This window comes from Phaseolus vulgaris, chromosome 11 (genome assembly GCF_000499845.2).
Source record: "Phaseolus vulgaris cultivar G19833 chromosome 11, P. vulgaris v2.0, whole genome shotgun sequence".
In the NCBI taxonomy this organism is placed as follows: domain Eukaryota; kingdom Viridiplantae; phylum Streptophyta; class Magnoliopsida; order Fabales; family Fabaceae; genus Phaseolus; species Phaseolus vulgaris.
The window spans coordinates 14383620-14408821 of record NC_023749.2 but is presented as its reverse complement, the minus strand read 5'-3'; the positions used below and the strand labels follow the sequence as shown (position 1 = coordinate 14408821).

The 25202-nt window shown below is 37.8% G+C and overlaps 1 long non-coding RNA gene across 1 annotated transcript; it reads left to right on the top strand.

The window, feature by feature from the left end:
• The first annotated feature begins 13139 nt into the window (after window positions 1–13139).
• Window positions 13140–16724, top strand: LOC137833340 (uncharacterized). Its single transcript, XR_011084697.1, has 7 exons — window positions 13140–13740; window positions 13860–15032; window positions 15129–15282; window positions 15394–15465; window positions 15816–15950; window positions 16065–16271; window positions 16377–16724. It is a non-coding gene; the product is annotated as an uncharacterized lncRNA (long non-coding RNA).
• Window positions 16725–25202: the final 8478 nt, after the last annotated feature.

Below are 25202 nucleotides of genomic sequence, written 5' to 3'. Positions count from 1 at the left end.
CTTCACGTGGACTGCCTCAGACATGTCCGACATCGACCCAGATTTCCTGTGCCACCACCTCACCATGGACCCCCAGGTTCGACCAGTGCGCCAGAGGAGAAGAAAGTTCAACGAAGAAAGGCGATTGGTCATCAGGCAGGAGACTAAGAAGTTGCTAGACGCTGGCCACATCCAATATCCTGAACGGCTGGCAAATGTAGTATTGGTCAAGAAAGCCAATGGCAAGTGGAGAATGTGCGTCGACTTCACAGATTTGAATAAAGCATGCCCGAAGGACTCGTACCCACTGCCCAGTATTGACGCCCTGGTGGACAGCGCATCAGGATGCAAACTTCTTAGCTTCTTGGATGCATTCTTTGGATATAACCAGATCCGGATGCACCCCAGGGACGAGTGCAAAACGACGTTCATGACAGAGCTCTCCTGTTACTGCTACAAGGTAATGCCCTTTGGGTTGAAAAACGCAGGCGCAACCTATCAAAGGTTAATGAATAGAGTGCTTGCCCCTATGATAGGGTGAAACGTCCAGGCTTATGTGGACGACATGGTGGTCACCTCCCAGGTAAAGAATCAACACGTTGCTGATTTAGAGGAGCTATTTACCACAATAGTTAAGTACAGACTGAAGCTGAACCCCGAAAAATGTGTGTTTGGGGTAGAGGCAGGCAAGCTCTTAGGGTTTCTGCTCACTGAGTGTGGCATAGAGGCAAACCCTGAGAAGTGCACCGCAATGATCGCCATGAGGAGTCCGATCTCTATGAAGGAAGTGCAGGAGTTGACAGGGCGGATGGCCGCTCTGTCTCGATTTGTGTCAGGAGGGGGGACAAGGGGCACCCTTACTTTCAGTGCTTAAAGAGAAACAATAGGTTTGTATGGACCATAGAGTGTGAAGAATCGTTTCTCAAGTTAAAGGAATATTTAGCCAGCCCACCAGTGTTGTGCAAGCCACAATTGGGCACTCCACTCTGTTTGTACTTCGCCATCACAAAGCGGGCGATCAGTTCAGTCCTCGTCTAGGAGCAAGACCATGTGCAGAAGCCGATATATTTCGTAAGTAAGGTTTTGCAAGAGCCAGAGGTGAGATACCAGGCCATAGAGAAAACGGCCCTGGTGGTAGTATTTTCAGCAAGGAGGCTGCGCTATTACTTCCAGAGTTTCACCGTAATGGTGATGACAGGCCTCCCCATCCGCAAGGTCCTCCAGAAGCCCGATGTGGCAGTTCGGATGGTGCGATGGGCAGTTGAGCTATCAGAGTTCGATGTTCAGTACGAACCAAGAGGGCCTATCAAGGACCAGGTTTATGTTGACGTCGTAGTGGAGCTCTCCTCGGAAGCCACGCAGCAGAAGGAAGTAGATTTGAGATGGGTCCTCTCCGTAGACGGGTCTCCAACCAACAAGGTAGTGGGGTTGGCGTCATTCTGGAAGGACCCAATGGGTTACTGATCGAGCAGGCGCTTCGATTCGCTTTCAAAGCTAGTAACAACCAGGCTGAGTATGAGGCCTTGATCGCGGGGATGTTAGTAGCCAAAGAGATGGGTGCCAAAAGTTTGTTGGCAAAGAGCGACTCCCTGTTAGTGACAGGGCAGGTTACGGGAGAATACCAAGCCAATGACCCCCAGATAACCTAGAGTACGTAAAAACTCTAAAGGAGACTTTTGCGATGTTCGAGTTAGTCCATGTTCCCAGAGAACAGAATACCCAAGTTGACTTGCTAGCAAAGCTCGTCAGTTCAGGCAAGGGGGCAGGTAGAGGACAGTCATACAGGAGACCCTGAGGACGCCTCGAACAACTACAACCCTCACAGCAGAAGTCCAGCAGATAAGCACCTTGAAGGGCGTTAAGAGGAGTCATCGGTCGTTGACCGAAGAGACATTGAAGACCCCTAGAATAAGCGTATACACCTTAGTGGGGGGAGAGTCATTGCACGTTTTCTTAGTTGAAGTAGGAGAAACCTGGATGACACCCTATAGACGCTACTTGGCGGACGGGATACTCCTGCTGGAGCCCACAGAGGCCAAATAATCAAGAAAAATTCGAGTAGGTATACCCTGGTGGATGGGAATTTGTTCAGACATGGGTATACCCATCCTATCTTGGCCTGCGTAAGTGGCGAACAATGCACACGCATCATGATAGAACTCCACGAGGGGATATGTGGGAGTCACATCGGCGATCGATCTCTCTCTTCGAAAGTCATTTGTGCAGGGTACTACTGGCCAACCATGAGGGAAGATTGCACGAGGCACACACAACGATGTGAGCAGTGCCAAAGACACGCTGACTGGAACAATGCGCCCCAAGAGGAGTTGTGATCGGTCCACAGCCCATGGTCGTTTCATACTTGGGGAATCGATATTTTGGGACCATTCCCTTTAGCGGTGCGTCAAATGAAGTACCTTATGGTTGCCATCGAGTACTTTACGGAGTGAATAGAGGCCGAGCCAGTGGCGCAAATCACAGCTCATAAGATCCAGCACTTCGTATGGAAGAATATAGTATGTCGTTTTAGAATCCCAAAACGCTTGGTGTTTGATAACGACACCCAGTTTGCAAGCCAACAGTTGGGAAAACTGTGCACAGAGTTGGGGATAAAGCAGGTAGGGCCCCCTCTGTTTCAACGAAGCCACTCTTAGCTATCCTAGGAGAGAGTAGAAACCACGAGGAGATAGGAGGAGCCACCATCTGCCTTTGAAGTCAACGACGGCTAAGTCAACTGGCGAGAACAGGCGTCACACGTTTGCGGAGGATAATCCTCAATGCATGCGATAAGATGTTGGCAGACTCTCATCACTTGATTTGTTCGATTGCAGTTAGACAAGATCAAATTGCATGAAGTTAGATTTAACCCTTACAATGACCATATGGCAGCTCATTCTTTTGATTGGATATCCTTATTTTTGAGGTACAATCGCTTAGGCACCTGCAGACAGTTGCACTTGCCTGAACGTGTCCTCCTTCAGTACGACTATGTGTATTCTGCCCTCGCCACCCATCTATAGTTATAAATGGGAATCGGTCTAAAGTTGAAGTTGATTGGTGATGGTTTCATTTTAAGGACTATGTTATCCATGATGTCATTATTGCACCGCATCCCGGAACATGCATCACATCCATATATAACCTAAATGGGTGAGGATGATCGTTATGAATAAAGACCCTTAATGTATATGCATATGTTGAAGTTAGTGGGTGATGGATTTGTGTCTTCTTCTTTGCGGTTTTGAAGGTGATTTGCGGAAGCTCCATGGATTGAAGGTTGAACAAGGATCTCACGTAGAGAGCTGGACTCCTTGAAGGTGCATGCTAACTATGAAGAGTGAGTGGTGAGGCCATCTCACTTGGAAGGTGACGGTAGGAAGATTAAGAGCCTAATCCTAAGAGGTTTTAGGCAAAGAGTGAGAATGACACAAAATTGGCAACATTTCACTAATGAATTAATCTTCGAAATACATGAGGTAGGCTCCTCCTTTTATAGCCAAGGAGGACCGAAAATGGCCAAGGCAAATGGTGGGAAATTCAAAACCTAAAGGTTTGAAAGTTGGCGCCTAATTGTAGCTCACATGGTAAGTGTGACTAGGTGTGCTTCATGTGCTTCAATTAGGTCTAAATGTCCGGCCTTAGTTAGATTAGGTGTTTCTAGAAACCCTAATCTAACTTAGGTTGGTTTTTAGATGCCTACATTCAACCTAATTACAATTAAACAATTTTACAAAGAAAATTCCTATGCTACTTTGACAAGAATTTAAAGACTATGCTATGCTTGAATTTGGACAACTTGGAACATGTAGAGGTAAGTCTCTCTGCCATCAGTAGCAGTGTTCCAATCCTCTTCAAACCTCTTAGCCCTTGTAGTTGGCCCAATATGTCTTGATGTTTGGCTCTCCTTTGGGTTGGTGCTTGGTCCTCTTCCATCATCCCCTCCCCCTTATAAAGGATTTGTCCTCAAATCCAAGGCGTCATCTTCTTCATTGGTACCTACGAAAGGAGACAAGTCAATGACATTAAAAGTATCATGTACTCCATATTCAACAGGTAAGTCTAATTTGTAAGCATTATTATTGACTTTCTTGAGGATTTGGAAGGGTCCATCACCACGGGGACTAAGTTTGGACTTTCTCTTAGTTGGAAACCTATCCTTCCTAAGATGAAGCCAAACTAAGTATCCTTCCTAAAAAATGATTTCTCTCTTCCCTTTATTGTTGTATTTGACATATTTCTCAGTTTGTTGTTGTATTTGCATTTTAACCTTCTCATGCATTTTCTTAACAAATTCATCTTTGATAGCTCCTTGCTTATGCACAAAATCTTGTGGATTAGGAAGGGGTAGCAAATCTAAAGGAGTAAGAGGGTTAAAACCATATACAACTTTAAAAGGAGAAGCATTAGTAGTTTTGTGAATTACTCTATTGTAGACAAATTCAATATGGGGAAGGTACTCATCCCAAGATTTGTGGCTCCCCTTCATGATTGCCCTAAGCATAGTATCAAGAGATCTATTGACTACCTCGGTTTGTCCATCCATTTGAGGATGACATGATGTGGAAAATTGTAGTCTAGTGCCAATTTTTTCCCAAAGTGTTTTCCAAAAATGGCTTATAAACTTTGGATCTCTATCCGATACTATACTCTTTGGTAAACCATGAAGTCTTACCACTTCTCTAAAGAAGAGTTTAGAAATATTTGAGCATCATCCACTTTGTGACAAGGAATAAAATGTGCCATTTTACTAAAACGATCCACTACCACAAAAATGGAGTCATAACCTCTTGCAGTCCTAGGAAGTCCTAAGATGAAATCCATGCTAATATCTTCCCTTGGAGCATTTGCAATCGGTAGAGGGGTATAGAGTCCATGAGGCATTGTTTTAGCCTTAGCTTTTAAACATGAAATACACCTAAAACAATGTCTTTGGACATCTCTTCTCATGTGTGGCCAAAAGAAGTTTCCTTTTAAAAGATCAAGAGTTTTGTCAACTCCAAAATGGCCCATGAGACCCCCTTCATGTGATTCCTTTACAAGAAGTTTTCTATGTGTGCCTTGCGGAATACAAAGTTTTCCTTCTTTAAAAAAATACCCCTCAGATACATAGTAACCTTCTTGTGCTCTACGTTCACATTTAGCAAAGATGAATGCAAAGTCTTGGTCTTTTTGATAAATTTCTCTTATGTTGTCAAATCCAAGAATTTGAGCACCAAGTTTTGAAAAGAGCACATGTCTCCTTGAGAGAGCATCCACCACTATATTTGTGCTTCCCTTCTTGTATTTGATGACATAAGGAAATTGTTCAAGAAATTCCATCCATTTTGCATGGCGTTTATTGAGCTTGTGTTGGCCTTTCAAATATTTTAAAGACTCATGATCACTATGTATGACAAATTCTTTAAAAACAAGATAGTGTTCCCAAGTCTTTAAGGCCCTCACAAGTGCATAGAGCTTTTGTCATAGGTGGGGTAATTAAGGGTGGCTCCTTGAAGTTTTTCACTAAAATAAGCAATCGGATGCCCTCCTTGTAACAAAACCGCACCTATGCCAACCCCCGATGCATCACACTCTAGCTCAAAAGTTTTAGCAAAATTTGGTAAAGCTAGAATGGGTGCATTAGTGAGTTGAGCTTTTAGCCTATTGAAGGCTTGTTCATGCCTTTCATTTCAACAAAATGTAGTGTCTTTCTTCACTAACTCATTTAGTGGTGAAGCTAGACTTGAGAAGTTAGGCATAAAACGTATATAGAAGCTAGCCAAACCATGAAAACTCCTAACATCTCCTACATTTTGTAGAGTGGGCTATTCTTGGATGGCTTTGATTTTTTCGGGGTCAACATGTACCCCCTTTTTGTTTACTACAAAACCTAGAAAAACTATGTTATCAACACAAAAAGTACACTTATCACTATTTGCAAACAAACTATTATTTCTAAGCACTAGAAAAACTTCCCTAAGGTGTCTTAGGTGGTCATCTAGGTTTTGACTATAAACTAAGATATCATCAAAATAAACTACTACATATTTACCTATGCAATCTCTCAAGACATGATTCATGAGCCTCATGAAGGTACTAGGTGCGTTAGTGAGACCAAAGGGCATCACCAACCATTCATATAGTCCAACTTTGGTTTTAAAAGCGGTTTTCTACTCATCACCCTCCTTGATTCTAATTTGGTGATATCCACTTTTAAGATCAATTTTGGAAAATATGATTGACCCATGTAGTTCATCAAACATATCATCAAGTCTTGGGATTGGATGCCTATACTTGATGGTGATGTTGTTGATGGCTCTACAATCACAACACATTCTCCATTTGCCATCCTTTTTGGGCACCAACAAGACAGGTACAACACAAGGGCTTAGGCTCTTTTGCACCCAACCCTTCTCCAACAAATCTTGTACTTGATATTCTATCTCCTTTGTTTCCTCAGGATTAGTTCTATAGGCTGCTCTATTTGGTAGACTAGCCCCGGAACCAAATCAATTTGATGTTCTATACCTCTAAAAGGAGGAAGTCCTATGGGTCCTTCTTTAGAGAATATATCATCAAATTCGTTTAAAAGATCTTTGACTTGAGAAGGTAGAGTCATAGTCTCAAGATTTGTGGCAGTGCATATAAGTGTTCTTTACAAAAGATAAGGCTAGGTTGTTCAACAAGAAGCATATTTTCAAAGGTATTTTCAATTGTTTTGTCTTGTTGAATGACCTTGTGGGAAGGAACACTCTTCTCCCACGCCTTTTGTTCCCTAAGGATTTGCTCTTTTTCTAATTTTGTTTTTTTTTCTCCTCATCCCTCTTTTGTTTCATTTGTATTTGATCTCTTACCACTTGGGAATGTGGTAAAGGATTAAGTACAAACTTCTTTTTCTTGTGGGTGAAGGTAATCTTGTTGGTTAGACCATTGTGCAAGGTTTTCTTGTCAAATTGCCATGGTCTACCCAATAAGATGTGGCAAGCTTCCATAGGAACTACATCACATAAAACATTGTCTTGGTAGTTACCTATAGAAAACTCGACTTTCACTTGTTTATCTACAGTTAGTTCCCCATCTTCATTTATCCATTGAAGCTTGTAAGGTTTAGGATGAGGGACTACTTGTAGATTTAACTTTTCAACCAACCTAGTGCTACAACAATTGCAACATGAACCACTATCCACAATGAGAGAACATATGTTTTCTAAAACTTTGCATCTTGTGTGAAAGATGTTCTCTCTTTGTGTTTCTATGGTTACACTAGTTTGGTTGTTGAGGGTCCTTCTAATCATCAATAATTCCCCCTCTAAAGGATACACTCTTTCATCTTCTCCCCCTTCTTCTTTCTCACTAGGTTCTTCATCACCACTAGTATACTCATATATTCCCTTTAAAAACAAGGTTCTTTGGTTTGGACATTGAGCTTGCACATGTCCTCTTCCAAAGCATTTAAAGCATTTAACATCCTTAGTGCGAATGGGTGGAGTGAGCATATCTTTTCCTATGGGTTTGGGAGTCTCTTTTGGTTTTTCTTTAGATGTATTCTCCCTCTTAAAATCTCTTTTTGGATAGGAGTTAGAGTATGAACCTTCCCTACGACTTGAAGTTTTCCTTAAATTTTGTTGTTCAACTTTGATACAAAGTTGAACCAAGTCATTCAAGTCTTGGTAAGGTAGAAGTTCAACTCTATCTCTTATCTCAAGATTTAGCCCACTTAAGAATCTAGCTATGGTGGTGGACTCATTCTCCCTAATGGAGGTTCTCATCATATATAGTTCCATCTTTTTCCTATACTCCTCTACGCTCATGGTTCTTTGTTGGAGTCTTTGGAGCTTGTCCATTAACTCCCTATTATAGTAGGAGGGAATATGGCGGCGTCTTAGGGCTCCCCTAAGGTCATTCCAATATTCTATGGGAGGTTCCCTATGAAGACGCCTATCTCTTTCTAAAGTCGTCCACCAATACATAGCATTCCCTTGGAAACTAAGAGTGGCTAAGGGTAGATACCACATGATGTGAATGTAACTACAAGAACACATGATTCTTGACATTCTTAGGATCAACTTGAGCTGGATTTGAAAGGCACTTTACTTTAGAATTGGATCAATGTTCTAATTCAAGAACTCACCAAAACTTAGCACCAACCAAGACTCATATGGAAGAACATGTTTTGTCAAATTGAATCAAAACACAAGGAATGAAGAACAAGAATTAAAACTGGACAGAAATTAAAGCTAGCTACTGAACCAAAACAGAATTAAGAACACAATGCTGGAAACACAAAAATAAACGGTAGAAAAAGAAGTAAACTCTAGGAATCAAAAATACCGAATGGAAAAGTGAAGAAAAGGAAAGAAGAACACTTATAGAAGAAGATGCTTGCTGGATTTTGAGAATTGGAAGAAGCCATTCACGCCACTTGGAACCTTGAACCAAGATAAGTGATGGAGTGCCACCACTTGAAGCTCACCATAGCTCACAAGATAAGGCAAAGAAGAGGAAGACTCAAAACTCACAAATTCTCTCCAAAATTGAGTATAGTCTCTCTACTATAAAATTCCAATCTGAATTGTACAAGCTAGGCACCTTTATTTATAGCCTAGAGGTGCTGAAAATGCAAGCCAAATGGCACACAAATGCAATGAAATTCGGCGCCAATCTAGACAATGAAGGAAGTGTGACTTTCCTTCCTAGATTGGCACCCCCTAGGCTCCTATCTACACTCCCCCCTATACTCCCTTACTACTTACACCTTTTTATTACATTCACACCCCTATTCTACAAAAGAAATAAGAAGAGCCATTTTATTATACTCTTGTCCCAAAGCTCTTGCCATGCTCCTAGTAATTCGTTGGGCTTGGGCCCCTTGTTGGGCTTGGACCCCTTGATGGGCTTGGGCCCCTTGTTGGGCTTGGGCTTCATGGCCTTGAGCATCCTCTACTTGGTTTCCATCAACTTACTTTATGGCAAGCAAATAATTGTTCTACCTTCATTTCCCAATCTAATTAGACTTCTACGTTTTCTTTTCCATGGAAATGGGGTAGATCTACCCTAACCTCTCTTGGGCTCTCTTGTTCTCTTCTATCTCTTCTAGTTCTCCTAGGGGGTGGTTGATAATATTCATTTATCCTAAGATTTTCTTCCCCAAAAGAATCATGATTGTGAGAACTAGATGCATGTGAACATATTTTTTTTTTTTTGAGAGCTTTCACCCTTTTCTTTAGCCATTTTCAACTCTTTGATTTGTGCCTCATGTTCTAATTGTCTATATGAAAGTGATTGAAACTCCTTGGCTAATTGTTTTATAAGAGATTGGATGGACTTTATATCACTTTCATTAGATTTAGAAGAGTGAGTTGACATGACTAAAGCTTTGTGTTTAAAAGTATTTTACCTCAAGAAAGAAAGGAAAGTAGTGAAGGTAGCTTTCCAGGAAAGAGAGATGAGTCACTAGGACTTCTTAAGTACCAAGTCTTTCCTTGCCAAAACCTATCCCTCAAAACTTCACACAATTCTTTTTCTAAGTAAATTACTTAGATCACAATTAGGAATGAAAAGTCAATTTTTATGCAAAGGAAAACAATGCAAAGCAATTAAACAATGCAAACAAGTAATTAACGTAAAGCAATTAACTAAGCACAAATTAAAGATTGCTAACTACAAAGCTTTAAACTAGACGATTCCTAAGGTGAGGCTTCTTGATAGTTGGAGCCATTGAAGACACACTCACCGTCTACACGTGATTAATCCACTAGTTAATCAAGGTTAAATGTAATTACAACTCAAAGAAATACAAAGAAATTGAATTACACAAAATAAAATTCAGATTTCCTATACTATGCACTCCTTAGCTTGTGGTTGATCTTCCTTGTTGTGTTCTAGAAAGTGTATGTGTTTGTATTTGTATTTGTATTTGCTGCAGCTCCTTGCCTTAACCTCTTATGGTTAGCCAATAGAAATCTTTAAAACAGTACCTACTAAGTAGGGATAAACTCACCACAAGGTCAATTCCACTTAACAAGCACCAATTGAATTTTATCCACCATCAATTTAGAGGTCAAGAAATGAAAGTAAGAAACAATTCAAACTTTAAAACAGGACAACAGCAAATGGATTTGAATTATATGACACAACTTAGAAAGAGTTTTGAATACTATTGGACAAGCAATAAAAATAGGCACTCAACAAAGGATGACACACAAAAGGAACCTAAAGAAAGGCACTAGAATTGATTAGAAAAACCAAAACAGCACTACTGGAAATATATGCTGAGCTGGCTATTTTTAATTTGATTCTGAAATTTTAACCACAAACGATTCAAGGTCTTGGCAAACTTTTGGCGCTGGAATCACACCAAAATCATGCACCAAATAATTGTGATAAATCTTTCAAAATTATTGTCCAACTACTGTATATTTTGGTGCCATGATGAACACTTTTTTTGTTTTATTTATCATTTTTTCTCTATTTTGTCTTTTGATCTGATTCTTTTTTTCTTGATTTTCTAACACATCAAACTGTATAGATCCAGATTTTCATAATTTTTCTTCAACATATTTCAAAATTCATAACAAAAAAACAGCCAGCACAGAATTTGAAAAAAATAGAGTAATCCTAATTCTGGAATTTAAAAAAAATAGAATGAAGAACTTCAAAAACACAATGAAGTGAATGTATATGAATTTGTATGGATCTAACATACAAATATGAACTCAAACTATAAGAAAAATGCACCAAAGGATCAATAAACACAAAATTATAAATCTGGACTCAAATCAAATCAAGAAACCAAAATCATCAACAAAATCAACACTACATGGAATTGATGACAAATTAGGAGAAACATGACTTAGACAAAACATAATTGGATTTAGAAATTAAAATGACTCAAGAAACATATAATGAACCGAATAGAATTGCAAACAAGACTCAAACAAACTAAAAACAAAACAGCAACACAATTCTATATGGATTCCTACACAAATGTGAAAATTAGAAGCTCAAGAACAATTTGAACACAATGCACCGATTGAATTTCTTCAAACAGCACCTAAATCAAATTAAAATGCAAAAAACAGCAAGACAACATGAAGATTTGAAGAACAACACGGAAATAAGAAGAACACAAACATAAAAATGAAAGAAGACACTTAGCTCTTTTAGAACCATAGCTCTGATACCAAATGATGGATTTGTGTCTTCTTCTTTGCGGTTTTGAAGGTGATTTGCAGAAGCTCCATGGATTGAAGCTGGAACAAGGATCTCACGTAGAGAGCTGGACTCCTTGAAGGTGCATGCTAAGTATGAAGAGTGAGTGGTGAGGCCATCTCACTTGGAAGGTGACGGTAAGAAGATTAAGAGCCTAATCCTAAGAGGTTTTAGGCAAAGAGTGAGAATGGCACAAAATTGGCAGCATTTCACTAATGAATTAATCTTCAAAATACATGAGGTAGGCTCCTCCTTTTATAGCCAAGGAGGAACGGAAATGGCCAAGGCAAATGGTGGGAAATTCAAAACCTAAAGGTTTGAAAGTTGGCGCCTAATTGTAGCTCACATGGTAACTATGACTAAGTGTGCTTCAATTAGGTTTAAATGATCTACCTTAGTTAGATTAGGTGTTTCTAGAAACCCTAATCTAACTTAGGTTGGTTTTTAGATGCCTACATTCAACCTAATTACAATTAAACAATTTTACAAAGAAAATTCCTATGCTACTTTGACAAGAATTTAAAGACTATGCTACGCTTGAATTTGGACAACTTGGAACATGTAGAGGTAAGTCTCTCTGCCATCAGTAGCAGTGTTCCAATCCTCTTCAAGCCTCTTAGCCATGGCCCTTGTAGTTGGCCCAATATGTCTTGATGTTTGGCTCTCCTTTGGGTTGGTGCTTGGCCCTCTTCCATCAGTGGGTCCTCTAAGACTCAGACTAGCCATCCTGTTATGGTATGAATTTGGTGCTTAAAATTATTTATGGTTTATATATGTTGATTTCAGTTTAATATAATTCCATTTATTGTTGAAGAGTATATGTCAAAGGATTGCAAAGATGTTGCAACTCATGCTGGATGAAGGTTGAAGGTCGTGCATGGGAAAGGACACACAACCTTGATGCTAGCTCGAGGAGCCACCAAGGAAAGCGTCAGAAGGCATCAACACCATATGTAGTTTTTTTACGTTATTTTGGTAATCCTTTTTATAATTGGCAATACGTCGTTGTCTTGAATGAAAATGGTATTAGTTTCACTATAATGGAATTTATTGTTTGTTTACTATTTAAATTAAAAAGAGTTGACAATTAAATTAATTGGTACATTCAAGCAATGGTGTATATCATAAGTGAAATGAATGTTTACATTGCATTGATTATACCTTGGAATACAACGCTTACAGATGTCGTCTAATGGACATTATCGCGTAAAAACTTGCATCCTTGTTGTGTAATATTGATAGTTGACGTTTGACAATCAAATTAAAATTATTCCAACGGAGTCCATCTAATGCAGTGATAGTCCATAAAACGCCAAAAAGATGATAATACAATTGTGGTCAAATGACCCCAAGTCGTCTCCCTACAAATCGAATCGTAAAATTAGTAAATCAATGTTCAAAATCTATCTTCAAGTAAGAAAAGATAACAATAACAATAAAGATAAAAAAAAGGTTTTTTAATTTGTTTAACAGTGAATATCAAATTAATTATTAAAACAACAAATAAAAAATAGTTGATCCCCAATTTTTCCACCATTGAATTCTTCATAGGTTCTCTAAAGATTATTCTTTTCTCAATCCTCAAACAGAGTTAAACCAAATTGAACATGCATCAATTTGATTCAAAGTGAAACTTACCAATAAAGCCTGTGCCTACTAGTTTAATCAGTATCCACTTTGTTCCATTCGTATACTTTATGGGAATGCTTATCTCATCTCTCTTGAATCATGTGTCCAAGAAATTAATTAGAACAATGCGAACTAACTAAGAAACCCAAGTTTAAGACAATGAATACTCTCAATCGTGCATTCAAGTACTACCTCTCAGAAAAACTAGTTTTCCAAGAGATTAGAAGATTAAAACATCTCCTACAGATCATTAAAAAAAAACGAAACTTTTATTGATCAAAACCTCATACTCAATGGGGAATTAAAAATAAATCAACCAAAAAGGTTTACCCTTCTACATGCACTACAAAAAACAGTATAAAAAATGACGGTTTTATTATGGCGGTTATTAATAACCGCCACAAATTTCAGTATAATACGTTATTTGACTAACCGCCACAATTATCTTTGCATAATACGTCATTTCAGTATAATATGTCATTTTTAACTGTCGCAATTATCCTTAAAAAAAAAGTTCCCCAGCTTTTTCCCTCCACACACCATTTTTCATTATTCTTTTTTTTTTAAACTTGCTTTCACATGGAAATTGGATTTTTTTTTTGAAAACTTACTTTCCCTTAGAATTTTTTTTTTTTTTTGAAAATTTGCTTTGCCTAACACCTCTTCTCTCTCTCCTCCACACTCCTAACGCCTCTTCCCTTTCTCTGCTTCACACCCTAACGCCTCTTCCATCAGGTTGCTCCGTACGAAACCCTAACACCTCTTCTATCAGGCTGCTCCATACGAAACCCTAACGCCTCTTCTATCAGGCTGCTCCACACGAAACCCTAACGCCTCTGTCCTCTCACGAAACCCTCTGTTCGTCACGAAACTAACGCTCACTCTCGGGTTCGCCATCGCCACCTTCGCGCAAGGATTCAACACAATCAATCGTTTGTTCAGGTTTGTGCTCGCGCGCCCTAAACTCTATATTCGAAATCTATTGTTCAAAACCGTGTACAATCTATCGTTGTTCTTAATTTGTGAAGCAAATATTGTCTATGGCTTTGCCTTTGTCGTAGGTTATTGTGAGGATGAGGCCGCTCTGTCCCGACAAGGACGAAGGAGATCCCACTGTTCAGAAGGTTTCCAATGATTCGTTGTCCAGCAATGGACACAACTTCACCTTCGATTTCGTTGCTGACACTTATGCTACTCAGGCAGGGTTTCAGGTAGGGTTTCTATTTTTAGTTATGATCAATATCGTTCTTTTGTTTTATCCTTGGCTTGAAAGAAATGTTCCCTTAACGCGATTTTGGCCACAAGGACTGTGATGAAACCACAGTTTAAAACCATGGTTTTATCTTCTTCAGAATTATTGATTTCGGTGTTTGATGCGCTTTGGGATCCTGTTTTTCAGATCGATATTTTTGAACATGTTGGTGTGCCACTGGTGGAGCATTGCTTGGTTGGTTTCAATTTCTGTTTAAGCTTCAGGTCAATGGATGACTTCAGGTATGAATGTTAATTATATATATTGTTGTCTCAATTAAGGGATGGATATGGGTCTCTTAATTAAGGAGGGATAATTCAAGTGATGAAACTATCCATATTTGGGAGGTTGAAACTGGCAGATGTCTTAGGCGGTGGGACATTGATGAAGCTTGTGTTTCCTGTAATCCTTTACCTGATATGCATATTCTTGTTGTTTTTGCGTAAGTATAATTTTATGGCTATTAAGAGTCATACTTTTTGTTCTAGAAAATCCTTAATGTTTATATGTGACTTGATTGTGGAAATAAATCAATGGTAAATATATCAGGATAACTAGATATTTTAGAGACTAGTTTGCTAGTGATATCTTTTTAAGTTCAGCATCTTTTCCCTCTGCAGGTTTTCTTTCATTGGCTCGAAATTTTTTTCTGTTGGTTTTGTTTTTGGTTTTTAGTTTCAATCCCTTGGATTATAAATTATTGATGTCTGTATAGCTAGGTAAAGCATGAAATAAACAACCCTTCAACTCTCATAATTGTTTAGCTGCTCCTTTTCTCTTTACTTTGTTGATCTTATTATCTGTTCCATCCCCTGTGCACTGGTTCCTTTTGCAGCTAACTGGTGAAACATTCGGAGAAGTAAAGGTTATAGATGATATTAAGTTGGTTGCTGAGATTTGGAGCTATGATTTTGGGAGAATACAATGCATCAAAGGAAGGCAGAGATGGCCAAGCATTCAGATGCCTTTATCGCCTTACCAGGTTAGCATGAACTAATATTGTAATTTTTTTTAAGGCAAAGATATTTTAAATTCCTTTTTTAGATAAAAACATGACCAATTGTTCAACCTCTACGAGTGCTTCTGAATCACTATCAACTCGGGTGGAAAATGATGTTCAAGTTCGTGAAACTGCAAAGGTTCCTAGATCCCTTGGCTGAAGACCATGGATTAATTATGGACAATATGAGAACCATTCAGATGAAGACTCTGACTGTGAGCGGCTTGATCAAGTCTGTCTCATATTGTTTTATATCTTGATTTTGAATACAATGCTCAACATTTCTTAAATATTTTAGTGCATTGTATTCTGGTTAGTATCTTACATATGAATGTTAATGCAGAATTTTTCCTCAAGAGCTTGTCTTCCTCTGAGAGTCATCCATGGATGTCTAGATTGCAGTAATTTCCAAAAGGTCTATTTATAAAATATACATGATTTATTTCTGTTAGAAATTATTATTAGCCTCATTATTCATGAATTAACTATAATTGCCTCCATTCTCCTCTATTACTATCGTTTCTTTTATTCTTGCTATTATGTTAATAACTTAGTATAAACATACCTTAATTTCTTTGAAAGATGGATTTATTAAGAGAAAATGTATTGCCAAGTTTTATGAATTGGGATGGTCCTTTATTGAATTTTAAAATAGAAGTGGCTTGATCTACCTGCTCATAATTGAGCTGGTTATTGCAATAACAACAATGGACTTGAGTTGGTAATTTTATCATATATTATATGAGTTGCTTCATTATAAAATAGGTGTTATTGGGGATCTCTCTTGCGTGAAGAGTAATTGACAATTGAAGTTTCCGACAAGTTATTGCCAGCTGGTGACCAGAAGAGGCTCAAAGGCCAAATATTGAGGATGCTCCTGATTTCTACCCTACTAAAGAGGTCTTGTGCAGTTCCTATGGCACATTTGAATTCACTTCTGTCCATACCACTGTTCTGCTTAGTTCAGTTGGCTTTATCAGAAAATCACACCTCTAACTTCTCATTTTTATGCAGGAGTTTCAAGATACTTTGAAATATATATCAAGAATTCGGTCCAGGGCTGAGCCATATGGAATTTGCCGCATTGTTCCACCATCTTGGAAACCCCCTTGTCCTCTCCAGGAAAAAGTACATGGGAGGGTTCTAAATTTTCTACACGTGTACAGAGGATTAACAAACTTCAGAATCATGATTCAATGAGAAAAATGTCAAGGGTTCAAAGTAATATGAAGAGGAAGATGCTCCAGAATGGGGGTGAATAATGGCACTATTTGTTGCCCTTATTATATGTTGTTCTGCTTACATTTAATTTTCTATCATTTCCAGGTGCTTTATGGAGCTGATCTGGAAACTGGAAGCATATTGCTATAGAGTTGATAATTTGTTGATTGGGGTTGCAAGGGAAGAAGTACGAGCTCAATGGGAGCTTAATTTGCTGAAAAGGAATACTTTGGATAATTTGCTCAATAGCCTTGGTGCAAACTCCTAGCTTGAGAAGTGTAAGTTTGCAACATATCATTAGTTGTATCCCATTCTTCCTCCGCCAGTACCCTCATCTAATCACGTGCTCTTCTCTTTCTTATTTCAGTATTTGCCACCTCTATAATGTAAACTAAGTTTATCATTTATCTTCATCCCCTCATTTTATGGTGTTTATCCATTCTATTTTTCATACATGTATGTATCTATGTACTTGTTAGATTTAGTTTATCAGTGAACTCGTAAACTAATTGTTATAGAGTTGTTTAAGTATGATTATAGAATTCTTGAATCGGAGTTGTAAGTATATATATGTCACTGTATTAAATATTTAAAAAGAGAATTTCATAGGATTAAGACTGATAATAGAACAACAATATATAAATAACCTAATAATGTAAATAACAGAGCAGCAATTTTATAGATGATTAATGAGGTGCTGGAATGTTAAGATTGGGTATTACTAAAGAAGATCTTTTAGTTGTTCTATAAGCATTGCAACATCCCTAGTCCCTTTTAATTCATTTTATTTATTGCTAAAATAAAATAGCAGCAGATATCAGTTAAGTTTATATCATAATCAATTGAGTATAAGTAGGTTTAGAGTGAAAAACAATGAAACTCTTTTTGTACTGTTAATTTGATCAGAGAAGAGCAAAAGTTGAAATCAGAGAAATGAATGAGTCTGAGATGGTTTTCATTTTGTAATTCTCATCTGCACATGGACATTTTTCATAGAATTGGACTATTTGACAGAGGATTTTGTATACTTCGATTAGATCTTTACAATATTTAACAGGATCTGAATTTCTCAACGTATTTATGCTATAAGTTAATGGGAATCATCAGATAAATGGTCCATGTTTCAGACTCAGGAGGCATCAAATGGATTCTTCTCACTTCATTCGGTCACAAATGTTTTTCTAGTTTCACATAACAATGACAATGACAGCTAATTTGGTTTATGCATCCACCAATGAGGTATTAATATATTTAAATATTTATTGATGTCTTTTATTTTATAATTATAAACATACAAATTCATTAACTTAAACTTATTTATTTCAGACATCAGATTATGGAAGTGGTGCTCCATCACCTAATCAAGTAATAAGATCAAGTGCTGGAAGCAAAATTGATTAGGGATGTGTGTTTTAATTTTAAACTTGATTAGGGATGTATGAACTTTTGAACAATTATGTGTTGTAACTTTAAACTTGATTACGGATGTATGAACTTTTTATGCGTTTTAATTTCAATTACATATAAACTTTTGAACATTATTATGTGTGCTTTAATTTTCATGGATGATTATAACTTTATACATTATTTTATTTTATTATGAAAAAGTGGTGGTTAAATTTTATAATTGTATAAAACAGATTATAAAAAAAGTGGTTAAATTTTATTTATTCAGAATTAAAATTACGTCAGTTAAAAATGTCACTACTTACGTATATTATGGCGCCAGAATCTTCTTCAATGAATGTAAATTGCGACAGTTATAACTGACACTACTTACATATAAAAACCGTCACTACTTGCACTATGTTTAAAGTGGCGGGTGTTGCTGCTGGTAGCGTAAAACCGCCACATTAAACTTTGTGGCGGCCAGTTCTATGGCGGTTTGGGAAACCGCCACAAGTGTATATTGTGGCGGTTATAAATGCCAGTTTATACGAAAATAACCGCCACAATATACACTTTTTTTTGTAGTGATGAAGGCAAACAATAAGAATAATACAAAAAAAAAAAACTAAGTCTAGAATGTGTATGCTACTTGAAACACAATCCAAATGCTCTTTTCTTCCTTTGATGTCTCTTTTATAATATTCTTTTCCTTGCACCAAATTAGATTCAAAATCTACCTCATGATATTGTTTTACAGTTATTAAATGTTTTCTTTCTTTGTTTCAAATTATTAAGCATATATCTTCATTACCAATCTCATGTGGGTTAATTTTAGAATTGCACTATTTTTAGTATTTTCACTTGGATTATGATTTTTTATTAACAAAATATGGTGAAACTCAATGAAGATTGTCACTGGAGACGAACTTAACCAAGTGGTTAAGTAAGTGTAGAAGTTCTCTTCAAAAGAGCAAAGGGAAAAACACAAGTAATATGATGATGATGATGATGACGTGAAGGAATTAAAGAAAAGATAAGAAAGCGTGGAATTTAAAGACATAACCAAATAATGGAATGAAATATAAGAAAATGGAAGGAAGAATAAAGGAATAATTAAGATGAGAGGAAGTTTATGGATATGGTGATACTGGAGGTGAATCACGCCACTTGGGGGAGGGAGCTCCAAAATGAGTGAGGAGGAGTTGCCACTTGAAGCAATCATTTCTCAAGATAAGACTCAAAGAGAATTTGGAAACCACACAAGGAATCACTCTAATAGAGTTTCTTTACTTCAATTTCAATTTCTATTACAATGAGTCAAGGCACTCTATTTATAGGTGGGAATGCCTTGGAGAGAAAGAGTGAAGGGTATGGGGCGAAAATGAAGATAAACCTTCTAGAAAGGTAGGCAACCTAGGGTGCCGCCCAAGCTAGAGGAAACCTTTTAGAAACTAGGGTAAATGAGGTAAGGGGCGGTCATGTGAGGTGTTTCTAGAAGCTAGTTGAGGTGGGCTTGGCACAATCCCAATTTATGCTATGTACACCCTAATCTACCGAAATCAAAAGTAGGGAAATAGTTAGTGTTCAGGTCCAATTATCTGCTCCTGGTAATCATCTGAGGAATAATAGGTTATGAAGCACTGGCTATGGGTTGAACCTGACCTAGCCCTGGGTTCTGTGTCATCCTTCTGGAAGGTTGAGCTAGCTCAGTGGTTGCCCTATCACTAAGGGTTCCATCATGTTCCTCGGGTTGGAAAGAATTCGTCCTCGAATTTGAAACACTTACAGAGAAAGGAGTTAGATCACTACCATTAAAAGAATTACTCCCTAAATATGTGTCAGGCAAATCTAACTCATAAGAACTATCATTGATCCTCTTGATGATCTAAAGGAACCATCACCACTGGGAAGGAGTTTGGATTTCCTTTGAGTAGGAAAACGATCCTTTCTCAAGTGAAGCCATATCCAGTCCGCATGTTCAAAGATCATTTCTTTGCGCCCCTAATTTGCATGTTGAGCATACTTGCCTACTTTCCTTTTTATTTGTCACTTGACGTGTTGATGGAGATCAAGAAGACACATTAGCTCATCATCCTTTATACCTCAAAGGATTACAAGGAGCAAAGCTAAGGAGTTAGGTAGTAGGCTTCAAATGTTTTCTCTTTTTATAGTTTCTTTTGTATAAAATTGTAAAACATATAGAGTAGTGTTTAGGAAGGTTCTAAAGAGGGAAACCTAAGACACCTCCATTGTATAGCACCTTAAGGCGCTAGTTTTTAGGAAAGATCTAGAAATGTGCCTCTTCACTCTCCTTTAGGTGCTAGAATAGGAAGAGTTAGAAGGCAACCTTTCAAAGCTTCTCTTGTAAGCTTCCCTTGTACTTGTGACCGCTCCTCCTCATTATAAAAGGAAGGCTTAGGTCTTTGAAATAATAAGATTGATTTTGTGAGTATTGAACCTCTACCAAATTGGTGAGTGATTGAGAGAGACTTGTGTGTTCTTCTCTTCTAGTCTTATCTTGAGTTAATTCTTGGTCTCTCAAGTGGCTAAAACAACATTCATCTTGAAGCCAACCATCCTTCAAGTGGCGTGCACATTTCCAAGAGCTCCAACCACATAAGTTTCCTTGTCCTTTTCATCTTCTCCTTCCATTTCCATTCCAAAACAAACTCTAAAACATGTCTTTGTTGTTTCTTGTTGATTCAATCGGTAGGACTTGTTTAGTTTGTGTTTATATTCGGTAGTTTGCTTTAGTTTTCTGTTCTTGTGGTTTTAATTGTGTTTCTTGGAGTTTCAATCGGTGCTTTTGTGTTCTTCCTTGTTTCAAACGGTTCAAATGTCCAAAAAATGGGTTTCTATGTGAGTTTGGCTTGGTTACTTGTGTTTTGGCGAGTTCTTGAATGATTAAGAACATTGATCCAATTCTTAAAAAGTGCCTAATCATATTCCAACTCTTATTGAATCCATAAGATGTTCATATCATATCTCTATCATGTTATTGGAATCACATCACGTGTTGGTGCAAGTTTTTAATCAATGTAGCTTTTTCAAAACTATTTTTGCACAACACTTCATCAAGTACATGGATAGAAAGTAGGTCAAGAGGTGTAAGGGGATTGCACCCATACACAACCTAAAAAGGGGTGTGAGAAGTAGTAAAATTAACTACTCTATTATAAGCAAATTCAATATGAGTGAGTAAGTCCTCCCACACCTAGGATTCCCAAAAATAAGGCATCTTAACATTTGTGATAAAGTTCTATTGACCACTTCTGTTTGGCCGTCTGTTTAGGGATGACAAGTAGTAGAAAACATTAGTTTAGTGCCAAGTTTGTCCCATAACTTTTTCCAAAAGTGACTCAAGAAATTAGAGTCTTTGTCAGATATCATACTTCTAACTTCCTGAGATTGACAATATTACTAGCATCATCTACTTTGTGGCATGGAATAAAATGGGTCATTTTAGAAAAACGATCCACTACCACTAAGATAGAATCCATACCGTTAGATGTCTTGGGAAGCCCTATAATAAAACCCATAGAAATGTCTACTCAAGGCATGTCTAGGATGAGAAAAGGGGTATATAATCCATGGGGTTGAACCTTAGACTTAGCTTTCCTACATGCTATGCATTTATCACAAAAGGTGTGTACAAATTTTCGCATGTTGGGTCAAAAGAAATGTTCATGCAAGGTATCTAAGGTTTTTGCTACCCAAAATGTCCCATTAAACCTCCCTCATGTGCCTCCTTAACAAGAGATTATCTCAAAGATCCTTGGGGCAAACAAAGTCTTTTTCCTTTAAAGAGAAAACCATCATGGATGAAAAAGTCTTTATAGCCTCAATTTTAGCACTCTTGCAAGATATGAGATAAATCAAGGTCATCCTTCTAAATTTCCTTCATGTGATCAAAACCCAAATATTGAGTGTTTAAGAAATTAAGCAAGTTATGTCTTCTAAAAAGAGCATCAACAACTACATTTGACTTGCCTTGCTTATGTTTGATCACATAGGGAATGATGTAAGTTGAATCATGCATAGACACTTTAATACACTTGAACACAACATTATATGTGAAGGAAGACAACAATTAGAGGTACAAATGAATACTAAAACACTCAAACCGAAATTATATCACCAAAACAGAAAACTACAATAGAATTGAACTCAAGGAAGCTTAAGGAATCATCAATGGAGACATAGCCTTCCAAAATGATGAACCAAACTCTATAAGAGTGCTATCTCCTTGTGAAAAACCAATAGAACAAGAATCACCAAACAAAATTGAAAAAAAAAACACAATTACCAAACATAATGGAAGAAAAACCAAAGCTACCGATTGAAACACAAATTGAAACAAAAGAACCGAATGAAATGACTATGGAAGATGAAAGAAGATGAAACTTATGTGGTTGAAGCATGGATTGGAAAAGGACACGCCACTTGGATGGTGAAAGCTCCAAGATAAGTGTTGGTAAGCCGCCACTTGAATGCTCCCAATGCATCACAAGATGAGTCCAAGAAGAGGAGAACAAGTCTCACACCAAACACTCAAAATTTGAATATAGTTTCTTTACTTCAAAATTCAACTTTCAACTTGTGTTTACAATGACCAAGCACATCTATTTATAGCTTTAGAGGGCTGAAATGAGAGTGAAACAAATTCAGAATTCCCTCCTAATTCTAATTCAAATTTGGAGCCAATCTTGAGTCACATGGGAGGTGTGACCTTTATCTACTTTGGCACCTCCTAAAAACTACACCTACACCTACTCTTTTATGTCACATGGAATGTGTGACTTTGTTTTGTACATTAGCACCCCTTATTTAATATCTACACCTCCTTTTTAAAGTTCTACTAAAAACTACACAAAAGAAATTACAACTAGAGACATCCAATGATGCTCATTTATTTAATACTTGTGCCCTTGCTCTTATTATCTTCTAAGGCATGATGGATGTTCATGTGTTCGCTTGGGCCTCAGTGTGGGCTTGGGCCTTAGTGTGGGCTTGGGATTTGGGTTTGGGCCTTCATATTAAGAACACTAATAAGAAGAACTTCAAGTGTTGTGGTCCTTGACCATTCCTCCTATTGATGGCCTCTTTGTTTGCTTGTTGAGATGACCCTTCAAGTATAGCATCATTGGTCATCTTCATGTATTTTTTATTCTCTTCAGGGAAATTGCTCAATAAACTCTACCCATTTGGCATATCTCTTGTTAAGTTTGCTCTGACTTTTCAAATATTTAAGAGATTTGTGATCATTGTGTATCACAAACTCTTTTGAAAAAAGATAATGTTACTAGTTTTGCAAACCTTAACAAAAGCATAAAGCTTTTTGTCATAGGTGGAGTAATTGAGGTGACTACCTTTTAGTTTCTCACTAAAATAAGCTATAGGGTGATCTTCTTGAAGGAGGAAAATCTCAATGCCTATATTAGAGGCATCACACTCAATCTCAAATGACATAGTAAAGGTGGGTAGTGTTAAGATTGGGGCTTTGGTCAATTTGTCTTTTAAAGTTTCAAAAGTGTTAGCTTGTTCTTGGCCCCATTTAAACACTAAATCTTTCTTTACTATCTCATTGAGAGGTTCAACAATAGTACTTAAATATTTCACGAATTTTCTATAGAAACTAGTTAACCCATGAAAACTTCGTACTTCACTAACATTTGTGGGTGTAGGCCAATTCGTAATTGTTGCTTCCTTTTGTTCATCAACATGCACCCCTTGAGAGCTAACTACAAACACTAAGAATTCAACATGGTCTATGGCAAAGACATAATTTTTAGGATTAGCATACAACAAATCTTTTCTAAGGGTTTCTAGTTCTTTCCTAACATGCATTTTATGGTCTTCTATGTTCAATTTGTATGAAGGTATGAGTGGTTAGTTCTAGGATATCATCAAAATATAGTACTACAAACATGCCTATAAAAGGTCTTAAGACAAGATGCATAAGTCGCATGAAGGTGCTCGGAGCATTGGTTGCCAAAAGGCATGACTAACCACTCATATAAGCCAAATTTGGTCTTGAAAGCGGTTTTCCATTCATCTCCCAGTTTAATCCGGATTTGATTATACCTGTTTTTAAGATCAATTTTGGTGAAAACTTAAGACCCATGTAACTCATCCAACATGTCATCTAATCTAGGGATGAGATGTTTGTACTTAATGGTCATGTTGTTTATGGCACAACAATCCGTACATAGTCTCCAATTCCCATCCTCTTTAAGGACAAGAATGACAGGCATAGCACAAAGACTCATGTTGTCTTTGACCCAACCCTTTTCTAATAAACCTTTGACTTGTTTTTGAATCTCCTTAGTCTCATCCGGATTGGTTCTATATGCAGGTCTATTTGATAAAGAAGCTTCAGGAATAAAATCAATTTGATGTTCAATGCCTCTTAAAGGAGGTAATCCTTTAGAAGGATCTTGGAACACATCCTGGAATTCCTTTAACAAAGAATCCAAACATTTAGAACTATCTAGAGAAGATTCTATTTTTACGCATTTTCTAGGATAAGCTATAAAAAATTTCCTTACGAGCTATCATTACCTTTTTTACTTCCTTGGAGGAGATGAGAAGACTCGTTTTAACATTTTTTTCTCTTTCTTTTCATTTTCTCTCTTTTCTTTCATTTTTAGTTGGTCTTCATTTACCTATTTTGGAGAGAGAAATTGTAGTGTGACCCTATGCCCTTGGAAGTGAAAAGAAATTTTATTAGTAAGGCTATCATGTAAAATTTTCCTATCATATTTCCATGGCCTTCCTAAGAGAATATGGGTTGCTTCCATGGCCACAACATCACATAACACCCCATCTTGATATTTTCCAATGGAAAAGGCTATGAGGACTTGTTTATTAACAATTGTTCCTGTCGGTTGACTCGAAACGCCTCCGTGCGCCTGCATCACTCCCGCGTCCAGAATCCTTGCATTCACACGTGCCTTTCCTGTGATGAACACCTTAAAACACAAAGACAAAGGGCGCCCTAGAGGCCGTTTGCACTCCGACGCTCAAGTCAGTACTAGGGCTAGGAAACACCGAAACTGTATAATCATGCTACTGTGTGTGTTTAGCGGCGCAAGAGAATTGCCCCTTGTCAAGTTTGTTACCTTGCTATTATAGACTGAAACTAGGGTTTCCTCTTTACCCGAAATCGGCTTTTTCTGATGGGGCGGGCCCAACACTGTTATTACCTTACTCTTAGGATAACCTAGCACGTAGGGTCCCTAACTGGAGTGCAACCTCAGGTGGGTGATCACCTGGTCTGGGGTCACCCGCCTCTGGGAGTGCCCTAGTTGTTCACGTGCCATGCATGCAGCTCACCCCTGGAACGCAACCCTCACGAGTCATATGTTTCCAGTGGCTCTACACTTCTTGTTACGCCTGAACGTGTCATCACTTCTACACGCATGGACCCTCGTGATCTAGGCTTCTCCCTTACTGATAACTGGCGTGTGATCTGGGATCCACCTCTCGTGGCCCAGCTCTACTGTTTGGGTTTCCGATGTCCGATCTCTCCACACTGTCTTG